The sequence below is a fragment of the Triticum aestivum genome, chromosome 2D (assembly GCF_018294505.1).
Source record: "Triticum aestivum cultivar Chinese Spring chromosome 2D, IWGSC CS RefSeq v2.1, whole genome shotgun sequence".
In the NCBI taxonomy this organism is placed as follows: Eukaryota; Viridiplantae; Streptophyta; class Magnoliopsida; order Poales; family Poaceae; genus Triticum; species Triticum aestivum.
The window spans coordinates 479,157,915-479,168,907 of NC_057799.1; the positions used below are offsets into that span (position 1 = coordinate 479,157,915).

At 41.2% G+C, this 10,993-nt stretch overlaps 1 long non-coding RNA gene across 3 annotated transcripts; it reads right to left on the reverse strand.

Moving 5' to 3' along the window:
• Positions 1-2,210: 2,210 nt before the first annotated feature.
• Positions 2,211-8,050, reverse strand: LOC123053952 (uncharacterized). Of its 3 annotated transcripts, none has more exons than XR_006425981.1 (6): positions 7,356-8,050; positions 6,910-6,958; positions 6,335-6,639; positions 5,856-6,218; positions 5,217-5,485; positions 2,211-2,462 (listed from the first exon to the last, which is right to left on the reverse strand). It is a non-coding gene; the product is annotated as an uncharacterized lncRNA (long non-coding RNA). The 3 variants fall into 3 exon arrangements; XR_006425980.1 differs by having other exon boundaries at positions 7,235-8,050; XR_006425979.1 differs by having other exon boundaries at positions 5,217-6,218; positions 6,325-6,639; positions 7,235-8,050.
• Between the last annotated feature and the right edge of the window lie 2,943 nt (positions 8,051-10,993).

Below are 10,993 nucleotides of genomic sequence, written 5' to 3' on the forward strand. Positions count from 1 at the left end.
AGCGACTCAGCCTCATGATTTTGTTTTTGGTTCTTGCGAATGATGATTTTGCTTTGCTTTGGATTTGGATACCGGTTGGCATAATAATAATAACGTGGTTTCACGTTATTTTTTCTATATGATTATGTGAATGTACTTTGTGCCTTTTGTTTCATTTGATTTTCAAGAGAAGAACTGTGTGCATGGCAGTTATTCAAGGGATTTTGTAGTGTTTAATTCCACCATGTTAGATCCGATCTGGTACTAAATCCGCATGACTAGTAGTTTTCTTCGTTAATTGCTTGCTTCCTGGAACTGATTCCGTAATATTAGAGCATCTCCACCCGCGGCCCCAACATGCCCTCTCCAGGCGTTTTTGCCGTGCCGGCGTCCAAAAATCGGCCCAATCCTACCCCCATAAACTCGTTTTTCGCCGGCCCCTATGTTTCTCATGTATACAAAAAATGTATACAAAAAACATAGAATATGAGTTAAAAATTTGATCATGTATTTACACAATGTTAATCAAGCATTTGAAAAGTGTTCAACAATTATTTGAATAATGTTAATGAAGCATTTAAAAAATGTTAACGTTTATAGAAATACCGTTGACCATGTATTAAAAAATGGTTAGTCAAGCATTTGAAAATGTGAAAATGTGTATAATTTTTTTGACCATGTATTAAAAAAATGTTTTTTGGTATTCTAAAAATGTTAATCTTGTATTTGGAAAATGTTAATCAAGCATTTGAAAAACATAAAGATGTGTATATAAAAAATGTTGAGCATGTATTCAAAAAAGTGAATCAAGCATTTGAAAAATATTAAATGTGTAAAAATAAAATGTTTCTCATGTATAGGAAAAATTTATGCAAACAATGTACAATGTGTGTGAGAAAGTTGATCATGTATTTAGGAAATGTTAATCAAGCATTTAAATAAAATGTTAACCAACTATTTGAATTTTTTAAAATGTGTGTAGAGAAAATGTTGACCATATATTAGAAAATATTAATCTTGTATTTGAAAAATGTTAATAAAGCATTTTAAAATGTAAAAATTTGTGTAGAAGAAATATTGATGATGTGTTAAACTTTTTTAATATTGTATTAAAAATGGTAATGAACCAGTTGAAATATGTTAACTGGTGTATGAAAATGGTGACCGTGTATGAAAAAATGTTAAACTTCTATTTGAGAAATGTGTAATGTCTATTAAAAAACTGTTCTTGACATGTACAAAAAATGTGGAATGAAAACCAAAAGAAAAAAATATAAACGAAAAACAATGAGAATCGGAAAAGAAACAAAAGAAAATAGTCAAAAATTAAAACCGAGGAGACAAGTGCAAAAAGAATAGAAGACACGGAAAACCAATAAAAACAAAGAAAGGTTGAAAACCAAGAAATAAACAAAAAATCGAATTAAAAAAGGAAAAGGAGGAAGAAAAAAAAACCCGATGAAAATCCTGGAAGAAAAAAAAGAATGAAAACACACAAAAAACTAAAGTATGATGAGAAACAAGGAAAACCAATGGCAACTGGAGAAGAGATACGAAAATCAAACAACGAAAAAAATGAACACAGAAAAGCAAAAAACGTGTTCTTAAAGCAGAAAAATGAAAGAAAAAAACCAGTGACGAAACATAAAAATAAAGAAAGCGAAAAAAATAGAAAAACAAACACAGAAGAAGCGAACGAAGAAACCCCGTGCTACTGTGCAGTCGAAAATAACGCTGAGAATGGGCTACTCTCGCATTAAGCTAGACTAGTAGAACGCCCGTGCGTTGCTACGGGCTATAATGCATATAATAAATCAAACAAATAATTAAGGTCGTCTCGAAGCATCTCTCACTCTCTCTATCTCTCTCACATATCTGGTTGTGTACACACACCAAACAGGCACCCAGTGGGCTCCTCAAAATCTAACCGTCCGGATAGTCCGGGCTCCCCAAATTCAGCCCATATGTGGGTGAGAAATGTGGTTGTCTATCCACCATGTTATCTCCAACACGCGGTCCCAAGCGAACTACACACCCCATGACGCACCCTTCCAATTTAAATTGGATGACGCCCTCTTTATCTTCACCATAGCACCAACGCTACCTCACACCATACTTTCCCAAGAATTGTCAACGTACTTACCCATGGATCGGCAACGAGGAGTCCCCCACCAACCACTCGGCTCTCACGACAGATCTGATGCCTCCCAGGCCATTGCCACGTTGTAACATATACAATTGAATGTCGTGCATTACCACGAAATAAAAATATGATGTCCATTGTTGGCAAACAACTAATACGCCAGTGTGTCCGTTATTAACTCCAACCATGAGAATCCGCATAATACTTATATTCTCCAACTATGAGAATCCCCATAATACTTATTTACTTCAGCTATGAGTATCCACACATCTTTCTTTGTCCTCTCCACTTTCATTCATGCGTTCTGCTTTCTTCCTCTGACCAACTAGCTAACCAAGATCTGCAAAAAGGAATAAAATTGTAAAGCAATTTAGCATAGTAACGCAGCACTTATATATTATATATTGGCGAAAACATGTGATCATCTGCCCAGCAAATACCTTTCATTGAGTTAGTTATTATTACACGTGCATTGTTCCATTCACTCGGCAATAAATGGATGATCTTTTCGATATAAAATGCTATATGTGAACTACAAAGTGATCGAAGATCACATTAGATGGAGATATTGCTACTAACTCAGCAGCTGGAACTACCGCGAATACTAATATTAGCTTTGACACTTGTCTATAGCTAAGTAATGGGATCAAATTTGTCTTCTTTTAAAAAAACATGTAAGATCAGTTTCGTACTTTTTTGAATGAATTGGCAATGTTCCTCAATTAAATTCAGCATAAGACCTTTAATTAAAGTTGGTCCTCAGTTCTTGTTTTATGGTCATTTTATTTGGACCAACACAAAAGCTTTGTGTGAGCTTAATAAATAACTCTAAGCTAACTCAAGTTTACACATAAACTCAAAATTACAAGGAAAATGGAAAAATATAATGGTGCCATGTTCAAAAGGTTTCCTCTGCAAACTTAGCCGCTGCCAATGGTTATCCAACAACAAACTAAAAAGATAATATAATCATTAAATATTACTCCCTCCGTTCCTAAATATAATTCTTTTTAGACATTTCAAATGGACAACATACGGATGTATGTAGACATATTTTAGAGTGTAGATTCACTAATTTTGCTCCGTATGTAGTCATTTGTTGGAATCTCTAGAAAGACTTATATTTAGGAACGGAGGGAGTACTCTAGAAGGAATCTCGTTGCATGACAATTTGTACCATAAATCATGTTTACTACATAAGCAACTTTATATATACCATGTCACAAATAAACTCTTGTAAATACACCAGAGGTCTTAGAACTTGCACGCGGCGGTCATTTTGGTGCACAAAGTTGTAAAATACGTGTTTGTGGTCACTAAACTTGCGAGACTGTTCAAATACAGTCACTCTCTCTGTATGCAGGCGTATCCGTCGACGCCAGCATGGCACGGGCCCGCTGTTAATGACACATGGACGCATTTTTGCACAAAACCCGTTCTTCTTCTTCTTCTTTTCTATGCAAAATAAAAAATCAACCATCGATGGGACGAAAAGTTTAACTGCCAGCTCTCGAACCCCCGACCTAATGCTAGTACAATACAGGTCACACAAACTGCACCACACATCTGTAGACAGCTATTAAGGATAACTAAGATTAATGTACAAAAACGGAAGCGCTCATGGAACAGAAATGGGCTGTGGTCCGGCGACCCATTTTGCACTTGTTTATTTTTCAGAAATTTGTAGATAGTATGTAAATTCTAATGCCATTAATAAGAGAACTTTCAAATATTTTTCATGTATTATTCTAAAATAATACTTATGAATTATAAAAATGCTTGCATAATAATAACACCAATTGTTTTTAAAATATTCATAATAATAAAATGTGCATTTTCTTAGAAATATTCATAATTAAAAAACAATCTGTATCATTACACCTATTCGTTTTATTTGAGAAATTCGTGGATCACAAAAAATTGTTCGTGTATTAATTTCAAATAATATTGTTTGTGCAATTCAAAATATGTACATGCATTAAAAAAACTACATGAAATTTATAAAAATGTTTAAACACTGAAAAATATTCGTGTAAATTAAGAAATGTACATTGCATTTTAAAAAATGTTGGCACATTTCAAAAAAAAAATTGTGAATTTTACACAATGTACAATTATGTTCGCATGGTTCAAAAAACTGTTCGCATAGTTTTTCTATTGCATGAACATATTTTGAATTACACGACCACTTTTTACAATGTTTAAACATTTTTTTAAATGGCACGTACTTACAGAGAACAAGAGTGATAAGAACATATACATTGTCTATCTCTAAATTACATCACATGTCGCAGTTGCTTGGCGGTTGGCTTATGCGCGAGTGAATCTCCATGTCACAGGTTCGAACCCACCGGTTGCACTTTGCATTCTTATTATTAGAAGACATAAATTTCTTCATTATTATTTTTTGGGTCCACCCTGATAGGATGTATAATATAGTCGTGCAAAGTAAACACATGATACTGTTGGCGTGGTGGTTGTTCAGTCGTGCCACTCAGCAGTACGTCCAAGGATGGAACCCCGCCGCCCCACTATTTTTCTTATTTTAGGGGTTCCTATGTAAATAAAAAAAGAGCTGCGGGCTTTTCTACAAATCTATCATACAAGAGCAATTACAGTGGTTGACAGCAGGCCCGTGCCATGCTGGCGTTGACGGATACGCATGCATACGGTGAGAGTGACTGTATTTGAACGGCCTCGCAAGTTTAGTGACCACAAACACGTATTTTGCAACTTTGTGCACCAAAGTGACCGCCGCGCGCAAGTTTTAAGACCTTTGGTGTATTTACCTCTAAACTCGAGAATAATCAAATGGCGAGGTGAACAAGATCTCTAGCTCGTACCAAGAATTCAATGTTTTATGGGTATGTGCATCATTTGATGCACATGCTTTTACGAAAAGACGAAGTAATTCATTTATTTTGCATGTCACACCGTTCAGCTGCTAATGTTTTATGTTAAGTACTCTCTCCGCCCGAAATTACTTGCCGCTCAAACGGCATTCATTTGAGCGACAAGTAATTCCAAACAGAGGAAGTAATAATTAGTTTCCATCCAATTGAATTCAACAAAGCCTGGCAAAAATCTTATTTACCTTCTGTTCAGTTGAGACTTGAGAGAGCCACAGGCTCCTTACCACGGAAGAGCACGATCTATGAATCTGCGCAGCAATCCCATCAACGAGATTAGTTGCTTGTCTTTGGAGCAAGCCATCTAATCTCTAAATGCATTTACTGCTGAAAAGCACAACCCACTACTTCTTCATATCCACATCGTTCATCTCCCTGTATCATTAATTAGCAGGCTTTCCGTCTTTGCTAAAGACAAGGTGCAGCCTCTGCTGCTGGTAGTGTAGTTCGACACCTACGCAAGAACACAGAAGCCACATACCGTCAGATCACAAGGCTCAATGTGTGAAAAGAAGGTTTCAAATACCGTGTAATCGCAAACCATTCTTCATAAAACTGAAAACACACGGTACAGCTCGGTATGGAATAACACTTCTGCTCTTCCGGATCGTTTTCTTCACCACCGGTGTCTGCAAGCGACCTTCCCTTTTTTGCTTGTGGCCGGGTAGGCCACCTTCCTACCCAGGGACATGTTTTATGGTAAAAGGAGGAGCCTTTTGCCCTTTGCAGGTGAGCGGCGTCCGTGTACTATAGTGGCGGTGTGGGGTGGTCTAGGTGTGTATATAACAAGTCACAGTTGGGGGAATTATGATAGTGTAAATTACCTTGGGAGAAGAAAATGTTTTCTCTCGACTCGCCCGCTCTTTCCACCATCTTCCTCTTAGCAGATTGCCTATGCAAATTGTCAGTAGTGGCAAATATTGATTCAACGACATAAGTTATGACTATTGCTACATATGCAAAATAGGAGGCAAAAAAGTTACAAGATATGTCAAGGTAGAAACATAGGACATAGTAAGTATTTTCAGATCCGTGCATGTAATCCTTGAGAAGTTGAGGGAGGTATTCCAGTATCTCCCTAAATATAATTTCTTTGATGTCTTCTTTGGTAAACTTTCTTTGTTCAAACTCGAAATCATTTTTCAAGTTCATGAGCATGATGCTTCTCTCTCCACTTCCACGGGATCCTTAAAAAAGAGATAAACCATGAATGTATGACTTTGTAAAGTAAAAACAAATGACAACGAATTTGACTGATCACTCTGAATCCGACGGTGACAATCAAATGCGTACCATCGCGCACCTGCTTAACCCCCAAGCCTCGAGGGCCACCCTCATGTGTGTGTGTGCCGCTGCCCTACTCCAAAGACTACTCTTTGCCGCTGCACCGACGTCACACACACAGCCATGCCACAGTACAACGCTGTGCTGAGGCTACACACATGACCATGCCACAGTACAGCACTACCGTCTTGCTCTTTATGCTTTTTCCCCATGCAGTCCCAGCCTCCACCCCGCCTCCCCATCTACATAGCCACGACGGGGCCATACCAGCTCACGCCGACACCCACCCAGGGGCATCATGTACACTCGGATACCCTCCGACTACTGCAGATATAAGGATGAAAAACAGAAGTTCAGTTAGTGCCTTACTTCAAGAATATCAAGACCCTGCATTAGAGATCTATATATCTCAGTTTTGGTTGCAATCATCTTGACAATCAGAGAGACCACTCTGCCCCTCAACTAATTAATAGTACTGTTGTGTTTGACTCATCAACTTGAGCAAACACAAACACTTTTAGTCAAGGTACAGGCTACAATCGTCAGTACATCTAGGTAGCAGTCATATGAATATAAGCTCAGATGGAAACTTACGTGCTTCATCCTCTTCTTTTCAATCATCATCGTCATCAAACTCGATATACTGCAGAGTGAGAACATGTGAGTCAAACCTGACAATATTTTACCAACAAAATTATGCATGTGCACCCATTTCATAAGAATATGGGTTGTATGTCATAAAAATATATTATCGAAATATTCTTTGAAATGTGCATCTAATGGCATATAACTCATATTTTGTTGGTATAATCAATTGTCAAAGTTAGATAAAAAATATGAAGTGGTCATTTATTAGTAGATGGATGGAGTATTTACTTCAAAACTGAGATGGGGAATGACCGAAAAGCTTCATGTTTACCTTTTATTTAACGCTTATTTGCAGGAATCTGTATGGGGGATGTGGTGATTGTTGGAGCATCTCTTTTTCAGTTTCCCGCGCCAAGACCTAAAGAAAAAAATGCCGAGTGTGGGGGGCTGACCTTGCTGCTGCAGGCTAGCGTAGATCGAGGAGGCAGTGGCTGCGGGTTTGTAGTAAGACGTCAGGAGAGGGTGATGCCTGGGTCATTGGATGTCACCCCCAAGCATCGATCTCCCCTTCCTGCTTTTGATTGCCTCCCGATCTCACAAGAGCGGCTGGAAGACACACGTGCCGCTGGGCTCATCTTCCTCGTCGCCCCATGTAGGAGATGAATACAACACCCATGGCCGGGATACGCGGACGCGGGCACCGGCTGCCCTACACGCGGGAAGATGGATAGTACCATGCCCCGACCTTGACGGCTCACCGGCGGCTCGGATCTGGAGCGGAGGCGTCGGCGGGTGAGGAGGCCACGACCATCGTGGCGTCGGCGGAGACCCATGGCGTGGGCTGCACATCAAGACATCGGCGACAGGGCGGGGGCGCGCTGCAGTGGAGAGGTCGCGCGCGATTGGGCGGGCGCTGGTGAGCGTGAGGCCCTGGGTCGAGGAGATCAGGCGGCGCTCGAAGCCGCTTCCCCGCCATGGTGGGAGGTGCCATCTAGATCGGGGGAAAGAGAGGCGAGGGGATGGATGGGAGAAGGTGCGGGGCTAGGGATCGGAGAGAGGACGGCGGCGGCGACGGGAGGGGATCGAGAGGAAGGGCGTTCCTCCTGCGGGGTGGTTTTCTTGGGGTGCGTGCGTGGGGTGGGGTGAGGTGGGGTGGGGAGGTGACGAAAAAAAACCAGTCGAAAAAAAACCAGACGAAAGTGGTAGAGATATAGCTCTCGCATCGGCGGCTTGCGTGCCTAGCCAGAGGAAGCGCACGGCCTGTGTAGATTATGGGTGCTTCTCGCTAGGTGGCGCAGTATCTTTCCTGCGATTCATTTTTTTGTCCATTTCAATTTTGCTTTTTTTGGTGGTGCAGCGGCATACGCTGGTTGAGAACTTATCTTTTTTCGCTTTTCCTGTGTTGTTATGTCTTAGGGGAGGCAAAAAGGCTTCCTCCATTTCTTTTTTCTGTGTTGTTATTTTTTTCCTTTTCACATTTCTTCTTTTCTAAAGGATTTTTTTTGTAGATACATAAATAATTTAAAAATTATATGATTTTTTGTTTAAATACCCCCCCTTAAACTCATGTTTTATAAGGAACTAAAAACTTTTTAATATTACACGAATATTTATGTAATTTCTCTTGCTTGTAAGTTGTAACTATAGTTGAACATTCGTTGGCTATGCACAGTTGGATGTTCATGGTCCATGCGAAAATCTTTTCTCCAAAAATTACTCAACATAATTAGTTTTTTATTTTTTGTCTTTTAGGTTCTACTTTTATTTGTATTTTAGTTTCTATCTCTTTCCTGTATTGGCTTTTTTCGTTTTTGTTATGCACACATGTGCCATCTGTATGCAGTCTACATGAGTTCCTAATAGATGACTATTTTTTTCTATCTCTTAATTTTACATGGCGACTCCAAGTGTGGGCTCCCCGCAAAAAAAGAAAGACTGCAAATGTAGGTAGTTGCATGTGTGCCACTAGGCACATGATAAGATTGTCGTTTCCGTGCGAACCAACATGTGGTTGGATTATTAGGAGGATAGTGGTATGCCTGCCCACCGGAGTTTAAGTTTCAGACTTGACATCGGTGCTCGTATTTTTCTGTATTTATTTCAAGCATTTCGGTAATGTGTGTTCAGTAAGAGGAGACGTTCCCGTCGACTACGAGTACGTCTGTGGCGCCTTCGTCAATCTCAAGATGATGTGCAAGTTCAGTCTATCAAAAATGCTCATCGGAGTAGGGTGCAGTGGCGATTCTAAGGGCCAGGCTTCGCATGGCTTGAGCCTACCCTCAAAATTCATGAATTTATTTTTTAGTACTAAGCCTCAGCATATTTGGCAGGCCCAGTCTAAAAAAATAGGTGCAGCCGGCCCATCTAAGCCAACTAGGCCACGCAGAGCCTACCCTGCATTTCCGTCCTAAGTTTGCTGCCGGTAGGATGTGCGTGCATGTGTTCATAAAATGAACGTATGTATGTATACATGAGCGTTTGCGTTTGTACTGTTAAAAAAAAGACTGCTCCCCCGCTCCCACGTACCATAGAGGGAAGGAAACAGGCTCAACATCCAATTCGACTTCCGAATTCCGATAGACAACTGTATTCCTTCCCCGACTCTCACAAGAGACAGCGGCGGCAGGGGCCTCTGCCTACATTGGGCAAATAGCTCCCATGCGACGTCGTTGGTGTGAATTGTCTCTCATGCGACGTCGTTGGTTGTAATAGCTCTCATGCGACATCTGCGTTGGAAAAAATAGCTCCCGTGCGACACTGCTGCCTAATCCAAAGACACATGTTTAAAACTCGAATCAGGTGAGCGGGACCCGGGACCCACTAACTTATCCAACTCAGCATTGGTCAGGTGAGCGGGACCCACAGCATGGGACCCACTAACTTATCCAGGTCAGCATTGGTACAAGAGGACACCGAGCCGTGCAGCACCCGAGCCCATCCTCCCCCCCCCCCGCCCCTTCCCGCCCGTTGTTCGCCTTCTTCTTCTCCGGCGACGACGCGCAGCAACGCCGTTCCGGGCCGCGACCTAGCATGTCGAGCTCCGCTTCAGCCTCCCGCCGCTCATGGCCGCGCTGTGGCGCAGTGCCCATGACAAGGTGCCCTGCATGCCCACGTATCGCACCCCTGAAGCGGCTAGTCACAACCACCGACAAGAATGGCAACCTTGGGCGGGAATTCGTGAAATGCGAGAGCAAACCAGAGCAGGGAAAGGTGAGATTTTACTTCTCAATATGCCAATTTTGGTTTTTGTCTCCCAATTTCATATTTGCCCATTTTTCATCGGATTTGGGATTTAGGGTTCATCTTTCCGATTTCAGAAATTGAAGCAATGCACCCATTTTGAGTGGCTAGATGAGTACATAGAGCGGATTCAACTGGAGGGTGCATCAGGGGAGCTCGATTTACCGTTGGAGGCGGAGAAGTTGGGCAAGTTTGGATCGGGCGCGTCTGGATCTGGGGCCCCTGGATCCGCCCATTCCATTGGTGCTACTGTGGGGGATGCAGGAGTGACGGCAGAGCTGAAGAAGCTGAACAAGCAGATGAAGAAACTCATCGAGTTGCAGAAGCAGGGCAATTTGATGGGGCTGATGGCCGGACTTTTTTATGTTTGTGTAATTGCTCTCGCATTTGTTTATGTGATGATAATTAGTCGTAAGTGAGTAGATTGGGTATGATTTGTAATCGTAATGATATGGATATTTGAATAAAAGTGTTGCGCTGTACGAATTCGGCATGTCTTCTCCACTCTGTTTCGGCCCCTTTTTTCAGTTCTTCAGTTCGTCGTCAGTTTCAGTTTCAGTGGTAGAGGGAGAAAAGAAAAAAAAAGGTCCGTCCACAGTTGCCCGAAAAGGCCAGGCCCATATAGAAGTTAGGCAGGGCCGAATAGAACATATCCAGGCCCATTGATAAAAGAAGTGTAGCTAGTGCAAAAAAAGTGCACACGGTCATTGACATCGATATATCTTTTCGGCTTTAGGTTATTTCACAAATTTTAAATTTTCTGCAGTCACCTTTTTTGAGATAACTCATCTGATAATTATTTGAGCTATTTTTATGCATAATCTATCGTGTCCGATGGTAGGGTCCCGTG